General features: G+C 41.1%; 6 non-coding genes across 6 annotated transcripts; all 6 read right to left on the minus strand.

The window, feature by feature from the left end:
- Nucleotides 1-1250: 1250 nt before the first annotated feature.
- On the minus strand, nt 1251-1323 carry TRNAK-UUU (transfer RNA lysine (anticodon UUU)). Its single transcript has one exon. It is a non-coding gene; the product is annotated as a tRNA-Lys (tRNA).
- A 3293-nt stretch (nt 1324-4616) lies between these two features.
- On the minus strand, nt 4617-4689 carry TRNAK-UUU (transfer RNA lysine (anticodon UUU)). The gene has a single exon. It is a non-coding gene; the product is annotated as a tRNA-Lys (tRNA).
- Nucleotides 4690-5457: 768 nt separating this feature from the next.
- TRNAK-UUU (transfer RNA lysine (anticodon UUU)) lies at nt 5458-5530 on the minus strand. Its single transcript has one exon. It is a non-coding gene; the product is annotated as a tRNA-Lys (tRNA).
- A 2451-nt stretch (nt 5531-7981) lies between these two features.
- Nucleotides 7982-8054, minus strand: TRNAK-UUU (transfer RNA lysine (anticodon UUU)). Its single transcript has one exon. It is a non-coding gene; the product is annotated as a tRNA-Lys (tRNA).
- Nucleotides 8055-10508: 2454 nt separating this feature from the next.
- Nucleotides 10509-10581, minus strand: TRNAK-UUU (transfer RNA lysine (anticodon UUU)). The gene has a single exon. It is a non-coding gene; the product is annotated as a tRNA-Lys (tRNA).
- Nucleotides 10582-12190: 1609 nt separating this feature from the next.
- Nucleotides 12191-12263, minus strand: TRNAK-UUU (transfer RNA lysine (anticodon UUU)). The gene has a single exon. It is a non-coding gene; the product is annotated as a tRNA-Lys (tRNA).
- Nucleotides 12264-12638: the final 375 nt, after the last annotated feature.

Raw genomic sequence — 12638 nt, forward strand, 5'->3', positions numbered from 1 at the left:
TTTGAAAAGTTATATTGCAACAGAAGCCCAGCCTTAAAAAAGTGGATTTCACTTCTAAATGATTACATGAGGAAGGAAAGGAGACCAGATGCAAAAAAGGTGCTGTGGCTTAGTTGGTTAAAGCGCCTGTCTAGTAAACAGGAGATCCTGAGTTCGAATCTCACCAGCGCCTGTCTGCTTTTTTTTCGACCAATCTGTCTCCCCAATATTAAAACTTTGTACAAAGATTGCTATTTCATGCTATTTAGAAGCACAGTCAGGCTTGAAATGTTGGCAAAGCATCCAAGAACTCTGGACTCCACTACCTTAGAGTCATATTGCCCAAGGTTGCGATGCCATCAGAAATAGCACATATTAGAATGAGCAATTCATATTTCCTGCTTAATTTTTTGTAAAAGAAGCAAAGGTACGCCTGAACAGTGACTTGAACCCTGGACCCTCAGATTAAAAGTCTGATGCTCTACCGACTGAGCTATCCAGGCACAGGGATCACTGCCCATTTGAAACTTGATTTTCACTCTACAGCACCTCCATACATGGCTACCTCACTGGTCAATAAAGGAAATGAATTACTAGTGCATTACACACATTTTGACACTGGAGACATAACTTTTTTCAGTCATTCCGTATCCAGATATAGAGATTTGCAGCATGTAGGACTTTAATGGTCACCCACTTACGGATTTGAATGTTTTGCCACATTCATGAGTGCAAACTTGCTCCCCAGTAAAGACGAACATGTGCTCCTCAATGCACACACTGGGCAATGCAGTCCACTCTAAATCGACGATTAATGACATGCTCGTTTTGTGCAATGGAGTTTCAGTCAATTGGAAAACATTTTGAAAAGTTATATTGCAACAGAAGCCCAGCCTTAAAAAAGTGGATTTCACTTCTAAATGATTACATGAGGAAGGAAAGGAGACCAGATGCAAAAAAGGTGCTGCGGCTTAGTTGGTTAAAGCGCCTGTCTAGTAAACAGGAGATCCTGAGTTCGAATCTCAGCAGCGCCTGTCTGCTTTTTTTTCGACCAATCTGTCTCCCCAATATTAAAACTTTGTACAAAGATTGCTATTTCATGCTATTTAGAAGCACAGTCAGGCTTGAAATGTTGGCAAAGCATCCAAGAACTCTGGACTCCACTACCTTAGAGTCATATTGCCCAAGGTTGCGATGCCATCAGAAATAGCACATATTAGAATGAGCAATTCATATTTCCTGCTTAATTTTTTGTAAAAGAAGCAAAGGTACGCCTGAACAGGGACTTGAACCCTGGACCCTCAGATTAAAAGTCTGATGCTCTACCGACTGAGCTATCCAGGCACAGGGATTACTGCCCATTTGAAACTTGATTTTCACTCTACAGCACCTCCATACATGGCTACCTCACTGGGCAATAAAGGAAATGAATTACTAGTGCATTACACACATTTTGACACTGGAGACATAACTTTTTTCAGTCATTCCGTATCCAGATATAGAGATTTGCAGCATCTAGGACTTTAATGTTCACCCACTTACGGATTTGAATGTTTTGCCACATTCATGAGTGCAAACTTGCTCCCCAGTAAAGACGAACATGTGCTCCTCAATGCACACACTGGGCAATGCAGTCCACTCTAAATCGACGATTAATGACATGCTCGTTTTGTGCAATGGAGTTTCAGTCAATTGGAAAACATTTTGAAAAGTTATATTGCAACAGAAGCCCAGCCTTAAAAAAGTGTATTTCACTTCTAAATGATTACATGAGGAAGGAAAGGAGACCAGATGCAAAAAAGGTGCTGCGGCTTAGTTGGTTAAAGCGCCTGTCTAGTAAACAGGAGATCCTGAGTTCAAATCTCAGCAGCGCCTGTCTGCTTTTTTTTTGACCAATCTGTCTCCCCAATGTTAAAACTTTGTACAAAGATTGCTATTTCATGCTATTTAGAAGCACAGTCAGGCTTGAAATGTTGGCAAAGCCTCCAAGAACTCTGGACTCCACTACCTTAGAGTCATATTGCCCAAGGTTGCGATGCCATCAGAAATAGCACATATTAGAATGAGCAATTCATATTTCCTGCTTAATTTTTTGTAAAAGAAGCAAAGGTACGCCTGAACAGTGACTTGAACCCTGGACCCTCAGATTAAAAGTCTGATGCTCTACCGACTGAGCTATCCAGGCACAGGGATCACTGCCCATTTGAAACTTGATTTTCACTCTACAGTACCTCCATACATGGCTACCTCACTGGTCAATAAAGGAAATGAATTACTAGTGCATTACACACATTTTGACACTGGAGACATAACTTTTTTCAGACATTCCGTATCCAGATATAGAGATTTGCAGCATCTAGGACTTTAATGTTCACCCACTTACGGATTTGAATGTTTTGCCACATTCATGAGTGCAAACTTGCTCCCCAGTAAAGACGAACATGTGCTCCTCAATGCACACACTGGGCAATGCAGTCCACTCTAAATCGACGATTAATGACATGCTCGTTTTGTGCAATGGAGTTTCAGTCAATTGGAAAACATTTTGAAAAGTTATATTGCAACAGAAGCCCAGCCTTAAAAAAGTGGATTTCACTTCTAAATGATTACATGAGGAAGGAAAGGAGACCAGATGCAAAAAAGGTGCTGCGGCTTAGTTGGTTAAAGCGCCTGTCTAGTAAACAGGAGATCCTGAGTTTGAATCTCAGCGGCGCCTGTCTGCTTTTTTTTTCGACCAATCTGTCTCCCCAATATTAAAACTTTGTACAAAGATTGCTATCTCATGCTATTTAGAAGCACAGTCAGGCTTGAAATGTTGGCAAAGCATCCAAGAACTCTGGACTCCACTACCTTAGAGTCATATTGCCCAAGGTTGCGATGCCATCAGAAATAGCACATATTAGAATGAGCAATTCATATTTCCTGCTTAATTTTTTGTAAAAGAAGCAAAGGTACGCCTGAACAGTGACTTGAACCCTGGACCCTCAGATTAAAAGTCTGATGCTCTACCGACTGAGCTATCCAGGCACAGGGATCACTGCCCATTTGAAACTTGATTTTCACTCTACAGTACCTCCATACATGGCTACCTCACTGGTCAATAAAGGAAATGAATTACTAGTGCATTACACACATTTTGACACTGGAGACATAACTTTTTTCAGACATTCCGTATCCAGATATAGAGATTTGCAGCATCTAGGACTTTAATGTTCACCCACTTAGGGATTTGAATGTTTTGCCACATTCATGAGTGCAAACTTGCTCCCCAGTAAAGACGAACATGTGCTCCTCAATGCACACACTGGGCAATGCAGTCCACTCTAAATCGACGATTAATGACATGCTCGTTTTGTGCAATGGAGTTTCAGTCAATTGGAAAACATTTTGAAAAGTTATATTGCAACAGAAGCCCAGCCTTAAAAAAGTGGATTTCACTTCTAAATGATTACATGAGGAAGGAAAGGAGACCAGATGCAAAAAAGGTGCTGCGGCTTAGTTGGTTAAAGCGCCTGTCTAGTAAACAGGAGATCCTGAGTTCAAATCTCAGCAGCGCCTGTCTGCTTTTTTTTCGACCAATCTGTCTCCCCAATATTAAAACTTTGTACAAAGATTGCTATTTCATGCTATTTAGAAGCACAGTCAGGCTTGAAATGTTGGCAAAGCATCCAAGAACTCTGGACTCCACTACCTTAGAGTCATATTGCCCAAGGTTGCGATGCCATCAGAAATAGCACATATTAGAATGAGCAATTCATATTTCCTGCTTAATTTTTTGTAAAAGAAGCAAAGGTACGCCTGAACAGGGACTTGAACCCTGGACCCTCAGATGAAAAGTCTGATGCTCTACCGACTGAGCTATCCAGGCACAGGGATCAGTGCCCATTTGAAACTTGATTTTCACTCTACAGCACCTCCATACATGGCTACCTCACTGGGCAATAAAGGAAATGAATTACTAGTGCATTACACACATTTTGACACTGGAGACATAACTTTTTTCAGTCATTCCGTATCCAGATATAGAGATTTGCAGCATCTAGGACTTTAATGTTCACCCACTTACGGATTTGAATGTTTTGCCACATTCATGAGTGCAAACTTGCTCCCCAGTAAAGACGAACATGTGCTCCTCAATGCACACACTGGGCAATGCAGTCCACTCTAAATCGACGATTAATGACATGCTCGTTTTGTGCAATGGAGTTTCAGTCAATTGGAAAACATTTTGAAAAGTTATATTGCTACAGAAGCCTAGCCTTAAAAAAAGTGGATTTCACTTCTAAATGATTACATGAGGAAGGAAAGGAGACCAGATGCAAAAAAGGTGCTGTGGCTTAGTTGGTTAAAGTGCCTGTCTAGTAAACAGGAGATCCTGAGTTTGAATCTCAGCAGCGCCTGTCTGCTTTTTTTTCGACCAATCTGTCTCCCCAATGTTAAAACTTTGTACAAAGATTGCTATTTCATGCTATTTAGAAGCACAGTCAGGCTTGAAATGTTGGCAAAGCCTCCAAGAACTCTGGACTCCACTACCTTAGAGTCATATTGCCCAAGGTTGCGATGCCATCAGAAATAGCACATATTAGAATGAGCAATTCATATTTCCTGCTTAATTTTTTGTAAAAGAAGCAAAGGTACGCCTGAACAGGGACTTGAACCCTGGACCCTCAGATTAAAAGTCTGATGCTCTACCGACTGAGCTATCCAGGCACAGGGATCACTGCCCATTTGAAACTTGATTTTCACTCTACAGCACCTCCATACATGGCTACCTCACTGGTCAATAAAGGAAATGAATTACTAGTGCATTACACACATTTTGACACTGGAGACATAACTTTTTTCAGTCATTCCGTATCCAGATATAGAGATTTGCAGCATGTAGGACTTTAATGGTCACCCACTTACGGATTTGAATGTTTTGCCACATTCATGAGTGCAAACTTGCTCCCCAGTAAAGACGAACATGTGCTCCTCAATGCACACACTGGGCAATGCAGTCCACTCTAAATCGACGATTAATGACATGCTCGTTTTGTGCAATGGAGTTTCAGTCAATTGGAAAACATTTTGAAAAGTTATATTGCAACAGAAGCCCAGCCTTAAAAAAGTGGATTTCACTTCTAAATGATTACATGAGGAAGGAAAGGAGACCAGATGCAAAAAAGGTGCTGCGGCTTAGTTGGTTAAAGCGCCTGTCTAGTAAACAGGAGATCCTGAGTTCGAATCTCAGCAGCGCCTGTCTGCTTTTTTTTCGACCAATCTGTCTCCCCAATATTAAAACTTTGTACAAAGATTGCTATTTCATGCTATTTAGAAGCACAGTCAGGCTTGAAATGTTGGCAAAGCATCCAAGAACTCTGGACTCCACTACCTTAGAGTCATATTGCCCAAGGTTGCGATGCCATCAGAAATAGCACATATTAGAATGAGCAATTCATATTTCCTGCTTAATTTTTTGTAAAAGAAGCAAAGGTACGCCTGAACAGGGACTTGAACCCTGGACCCTCAGATTAAAAGTCTGATGCTCTACCGACTGAGCTATCCAGGCACAGGGATTACTGCCCATTTGAAACTTGATTTTCACTCTACAGCACCTCCATACATGGCTACCTCACTGGGCAATAAAGGAAATGAATTACTAGTGCATTACACACATTTTGACACTGGAGACATAACTTTTTTCAGTCATTCCGTATCCAGATATAGAGATTTGCAGCATCTAGGACTTTAATGTTCACCCACTTACAGATTTGAATGTTTTGCCACATTCATGAGTGCAAACTTGCTCCCCAGTAAAGACGAACATGTGCTCCTCAATGCACACACTGGGCAATGCAGTCCACTCTAAATCGACGATTAATGACATGCTCGTTTTGTGCAATGGAGTTTCAGTCAATTGGAAAACATTTTGAAAAGTTATATTGCAACAGAAGCCCAGCCTTAAAAAAGTGGATTTCACTTCTAAATGATTACATGAGGAAGGAAAGGAGACCAGATGCAAAAAAGGTGCTGCGGCTTAGTTGGTTAAAGCGCCTGTCTAGTAAACAGGAGATCCTGAGTTCAAATCTCAGCAGCGCCTGTCTGCTTTTTTTTCGACCAATCTGTCTCCCCAATATTAAAACTTTGTACAAAGATTGCTATTTCATGCTATTTAGAAGCACAGTCAGGCTTGAAATGTTGGCAAAGCATCCAAGAACTCTGGACTCCACTACCTTAGAGTCATATTGCCCAAGGTTGCGATGCCATCAGAAATAGCACATATTAGAATGAGCAATTCATATTTCCTGCTTAATTTTTTGTAAAAGAAGCAAAGGTACGCCTGAACAGGGACTTGAACCCTGGACCCTCAGATGAAAATTCTGATGCTCTACCGACTGAGCTATCCAGGCACAGGGATCACTGCCCATTTGAAACTTGATTTTCACTCTACAGCACCTCCATACATGGCTACCTCACTGGTCAATAAAGGAAATGAATTACTAGTGCATTACACACATTTTGACACTGGAGACATAACTTTTTTCAGTCATTCCGTATCCAGATATAGAGATTTGCAGCATCTAGGACTTTAATGTTCACCCACTTACGGATTTGAATGTTTTGCCACATTCATGAGTGCAAACTTGCTCCCCAGTAAAGACGAACATGTGCTCCTCAATGCACACACTGGGCAATGCAGTCCACTCTAAATCGACGATTAATGACATGCTCGTTTTGTGCAATGGAGTTTCAGTCAATTGGAAAACATTTTGAAAAGTTATATTGCTACAGAAGCCTAGCCTTAAAAAAAGTGGATTTCACTTCTAAATGATTACATGAGGAAGGAAAGGAGACCAGATGCAAAAAAGGTGCTGTGGCTTAGTTGGTTAAAGCGCCTGTCTAGTAAACAGGAGATCCTGAGTTTGAATCTCAGCAGCGCCTGTCTGCTTTTTTTTCGACCAATCTGTCTCCCCAATGTTAAAACTTTGTACAAAGATTGCTATTTCATGCTATTTAGAAGCACAGTCAGGCTTGAAATGTTGGCAAAGCCTCCAAGAACTCTGGACTCCACTACCTTAGAGTCATATTGCCCAAGGTTGCGATGCCATCAGAAATAGCACATATTAGAATGAGCAATTCATATTTCCTGCTTAATTTTTTGTAAAAGAAGCAAAGGTACACCTGAACAGTGACTTGAACCCTGGACCCTCAGATTAAAAGTCTGATGCTCTACCGACTGAGCTATCCAGGCACAGGGATCACTGCCCATTTGAAACTTGATTTTCACTCTACAGCACCTCCATACATGGCTACCTCACTGGTCAATAAAGGAAATTAATTACTAGTGCATTACACACATTTTGACACTGGAGACATAACTTTTTTCAGTCATTCCGTATCCAGATATAGAGATTTGCAGCATCTAGGACTTTAATGTTCACCCACTTACGGATTTGAATGTTTTGCCACATTCATGAGTGCAAACTTGCTCCCCAGTAAAGACGAACATGTGCTCCTCAATGCACACACTGGGCAATGCAGTCCACTCTAAATCGACGATTAATGACATGCTCGTTTTGTGCAATGGAGTTTCAGTCAATTGGAAAACATTTTGAAAAGTTATATTGCAACAGAAGCCCAGCCTTAAAAAAGTGGATTTCACTTCTAAATGATTACATGAGGAAGGAAAGGAAACCAGATGCAAAAAAGGTGCTGTGGCTTAGTTGGTTAAAGTGCCTGTCTAGTAAACAGGAGATCCTGAGTTCGAATCTCAGCAGCGCCTGTCTGCTTTTTTTTCGACCAATCTGTCTCCCCAATATTAAAACTTTGTACAAAGATTGCTATTTCATGCTATTTAGAAGCACAGTCAGGCTTGAAATGTTGGCAAAGCATCCAAGAACTCTGGACTCCACTACCTTAGAGTCATATTGCCCAAGGTTGCGATGCCATCAGAAATAGCACATATTAGAATGAGCAATTCATATTTCCTGCTTAATTTTTTGTAAAAGAAGCAAAGGTACGCCTGAACAGGGACTTGAACCCTGGACCCTCAGATTAAAAGTCTGATGCTCTACCGACTGAGCTATCCAGGCACAGGGATCACTGCCCATTTGAAACTTGATTTTCACTCTACAGCACCTCCATACATGGCTACCTCACTGGTCAATAAAGGAAATGAATTACTAGTGCATTACACACATTTTGACACTGGAGACATAACTTTTTTCAGTCATTCCGTATCCAGATATAGAGATTTGCAGCATGTAGGACTTTAATGGTCACCCACTTATGGATTTGAATGTTTTGCCACATTCATGAGTGCAAACTTGCTCCCCAGTAAAGACGAACATGTGCTCCTCAATGCACACACTGGGCAATGCAGTCCACTCTAAATCGACGATTACTGACATGCTCGTTTTGTGCAATGGAGTTTCAGTCAATTGGAAAACATTTTGAAAAGTTATATTGCAACAGAAGCCCAGCCTTAAAAAAGTGGATTTCACTTCTAAATGATTACATGAGGAAGGAAAGGAAACCAGATGCAAAAAAGGTGCTGTGGCTTAGTTGGTTAAAGTGCCTGTCTAGTAAACAGGAGATCCTGAGTTCGAATCTCAGCAGCGCCTGTCTGCTTTTTTTTCGACCAATCTGTCTCCCCAATATTAAAACTTTGTACAAAGATTGCTATTTCATGCTATTTAGAAGCACAGTCAGGCTTGAAATGTTGGCAAAGCATCCAAGAACTCTGGACTCCACTACCTTAGAGTCATATTGCCCAAGGTTGCGATGCCATCAGAAATAGCACATATTAGAATGAGCAATTCATATTTCCTGCTTAATTTTTTGTAAAAGAAGCAAAGGTACGCATGAACAGGGACTTGAACCCTGGACCCTCAGATTAAAAGTCTGATGCTCTACCGACTGAGCTATCCAGGCACAGGGATCACTGCCCATTTGAAACTTGATTTTCACTCTACAGCACCTCCATACATGGCTACCTCACTGGTCAATAAAGGAAATGAATTACTAGTGCATTACACACATTTTGACACTGGAGACATAACTTTTTTCAGTCATTCCGTATCCAGATATAGAGATTTGCAGCATGTAGGACTTTAATGGTCACCCACTTATGGATTTGAATGTTTTGCCACATTCATGAGTGCAAACTTGCTCCCCAGTAAAGACGAACATGTGCTCCTCAATGCACACACTGGGCAATGCAGTCCACTCTAAATCGACGATTACTGACATGCTCGTTTTGTGCAATGGAGTTTCAGTCAATTGGAAAACATTTTGAAAAGTTATATTGCAACAGAAGCCTAGCCTTAAAAAAAGTGGATTTCACTTCTAAGTGATTACATGAGGAAGGAAAGGAGACCAGATGCAAAAAAGGTGCTGTGGCTTAGTTGGTTAAAGCGCCTGTCTAGTAAACAGGAGATCCTGAGTTTGAATCTCAGCAGCGCCTGTCTGCTTTTTTTTCGACCAATCTGTCTCCCCAATGTTAAAACTTTGTACAAAGATTGCTATTTCATGCTATTTAGAAGCACAGTCAGGCTTGAAATGTTGGCAAAGCCTCCAAGAACTCTGGACTCCACTACCTTAGAGTCATATTGCCCAGGGTTGCGATGCCATCAGAAATAGCACATATTAGAATGAGCAATTCATATTTCCTGCTTAATTTTTTGTAAAAGAAGCAAAGGTACGCCTGAACAGTGACTTGAACCCTGGACCCTCAGATTAAAAGTCTGATGCTCTACCGACTGAGCTATCCAGGCACAGGGATCACTGCCCATTTGAAACTTGATTTTCACTCTACAGTACCTCCATACATGGCTACCTCACTGGTCAATAAAGGAAATGAATTACTAGTGCATTACACACATTTTGACACTGGAGACATAACTTTTTTCAGACATTCCGTATCCAGATATAGAGATTTGCAGCATCTAGGACTTTAATGTTCACCCACTTACGGATTTGAATGTTTTGCCACATTCATGAGTGCAAACTTGCTCCCCAGTAAAGACGAACATGTGCTCCTCAATGCACACACTGGGCAATGCAGTCCACTCTAAATCGACGATTAATGACATGCTCGTTTTGTGCAATGGAGTTTCAGTCAATTGGAAAACATTTTGAAAAGTTATATTGCAACAGAAGCCCAGCCTTAAAAAAAAGTGGATTTCACTTCTAAATGATTACATGAGGAAGGAAAGGAGACCAGATGCAAAAAAGGTGCTGTGGCTTAGTTGGTTAAAGCGCCTGTCTAGTAAAAAGGAGATCCTGAGTTCCAATCTCAGCAGCGCCTCTCTGCTTTTTTTTTCGACCAATCTGTCTCCCCAATATTAAAACTTTGTACAAAGATTGCTATTTCATGCTATTTAGAAGCACAGTCAGGCTTGAAATGTTGGCAAAGCACCCAAGAACTCTGGTCTCCACTACCTTAGAGTCATATTGCCCAAGGTTGTGATGCCATCAGAAATAGCAAATATTAGAATGAGCAATTCATATTTCCTGCTTAATTTATTGTAAAAGAAGCAAAGGTACGCCTGAACAGGGACTTGAACCCTGGACCCTCAGATTAAAAGTCTGATGCTCTACCGACTGAGCTATCCAGGCACAGGGATCACTGCCATTTGAAACTTGATTTTCACTCTACAGCACCTCCATACATGGCTACCTCACTGGTCAATAAAGGAAATGAATTACTAGTGCATTACACACATTTTGACACTGGAGACATAACTTTTTTCAGTCATTCCGTATCCAGATATAGAGATTTGCAGCATGTAGGACTTTAATGGTCATCCAGCCCACGCATTTGAATGTTTTGCCGCATTCATGAGTGCAAACTTGCTCACCAGTAAAGACGTACATGTGCTCCTCAATGCACACACTGGGCAATGCAGTCCACTCTAAATCGTCGATTACTGACATGCTCGTTTTGTGCAATGGAGTTTCAGTCAATTGGAAAACATTTTGAAAAGTTATATTGCAACAGAAGCCCAGCCTTAAAAAAGTGGATTTCACTTCTAAATGATTACATGAGGAAGGAAAGGAGACCAGATGCAAAAAAGGTGCTGTGGCTTAGTTGGTTAAAGCGCCTGTCTAGTAAACAGGAGATCCTGAGTTCGAATCTCACCAGCGCCTGTCTGCTTTTTTTTCGACCAATCTGTCTCCCCAATATTAAAACTTTGTACAAAGATTGCTATTTCATGCTATTTAGAAGCACAGTCAGGCTTGAAATGTTGGCAAAGCATCCAAGAACTCTGGACTCCACTACCTTAGAGTCATATTGCCCAAGGTTGCGATGCCATCAGAAATAGCACATATTAGAATGAGCAATTCATATTTCCTGCTTAATTTTTTGTAAAAGAAGCAAAGGTACGCCTGAACAGTGACTTGAACCCTGGACCCTCAGATTAAAAGTCTGATGCTCTACCGACTGAGCTATCCAGGCACAGGGATCACTGCCCATTTGAAACTTGATTTTCACTCTACAGCACCTCCATACATGGCTACCTCACTGGTCAATAAAGGAAATGAATTACTAGTGCATTACACACATTTTGACACTGGAGACATAACTTTTTTCAGTCATTCCGTATCCAGATATAGAGATTTGCAGCATGTAGGACTTTAATGGTCACCCACTTACGGATTTGAATGTTTTGCCACATTCATGAGTGCAAACTTGCTCCCCAGTAAAGACGAACATGTGCTCCTCAATGCACACACTGGGCAATGCAGTCCACTCTAAATCGACGATTAATGACATGCTCGTTTTGTGCAATGGAGTTTCAGTCAATTGGAAAACATTTTGAAAAGTTATATTGCAACAGAAGCCCAGCCTTAAAAAAGTGGATTTCACTTCTAAATGATTACATGAGGAAGGAAAGGAGACCAGATGCAAAAAAGGTGCTGCGGCTTAGTTGGTTAAAGCGCCTGTCTAGTAAACAGGAGATCCTGAGTTCGAATCTCAGCAGCGCCTGTCTGCTTTTTTTTCGACCAATCTGTCTCCCCAATATTAAAACTTTGTACAAAGATTGCTATTTCATGCTATTTAGAAGCACAGTCAGGCTTGAAATGTTGGCAAAGCATCCAAGAACTCTGGACTCCACTACCTTAGAGTCATATTGCCCAAGGTTGCGATGCCATCAGAAATAGCACATATTAGAATGAGCAATTCATATTTCCTGCTTAATTTTTTGTAAAAGAAGCAAAGGTACGCCTGAACAGGGACTTGAACCCTGGACCCTCAGATTAAAAGTCTGATGCTCTACCGACTGAGCTATCCAGGCACAGGGATTACTGCCCATTTGAAACTTGATTTTCACTCTACAGCACCTCCATACATGGCTACCTCACTGGGCAATAAAGGAAATGAATTACTAGTGCATTACACACATTTTGACACTGGAGACATAACTTTTTTCAGTCATTCCGTATCCAGATATAGAGATTTGCAGCATCTAGGACTTTAATGTTCACCCACTTACGGATTTGAATGTTTTGCCACATTCATGAGTGCAAACTTGCTCCCCAGTAAAGACGAACATGTGCTCCTCAATGCACACACTGGGCAATGCAGTCCACTCTAAATCGACGATTAATGACATGCTCGTTTTGTGCAATGGAGTTTCAGTCAATTGGAAAACATTTTGAAAAGTTATATT

Source organism: Ambystoma mexicanum, unplaced genomic scaffold (assembly GCF_040938575.1).
Source record: "Ambystoma mexicanum isolate Mex_15411 unplaced genomic scaffold, UKY_AmexF1_1 Mex_scaf1, whole genome shotgun sequence".
In the NCBI taxonomy this organism is placed as follows: Eukaryota; Metazoa; Chordata; class Amphibia; order Caudata; family Ambystomatidae; genus Ambystoma; species Ambystoma mexicanum.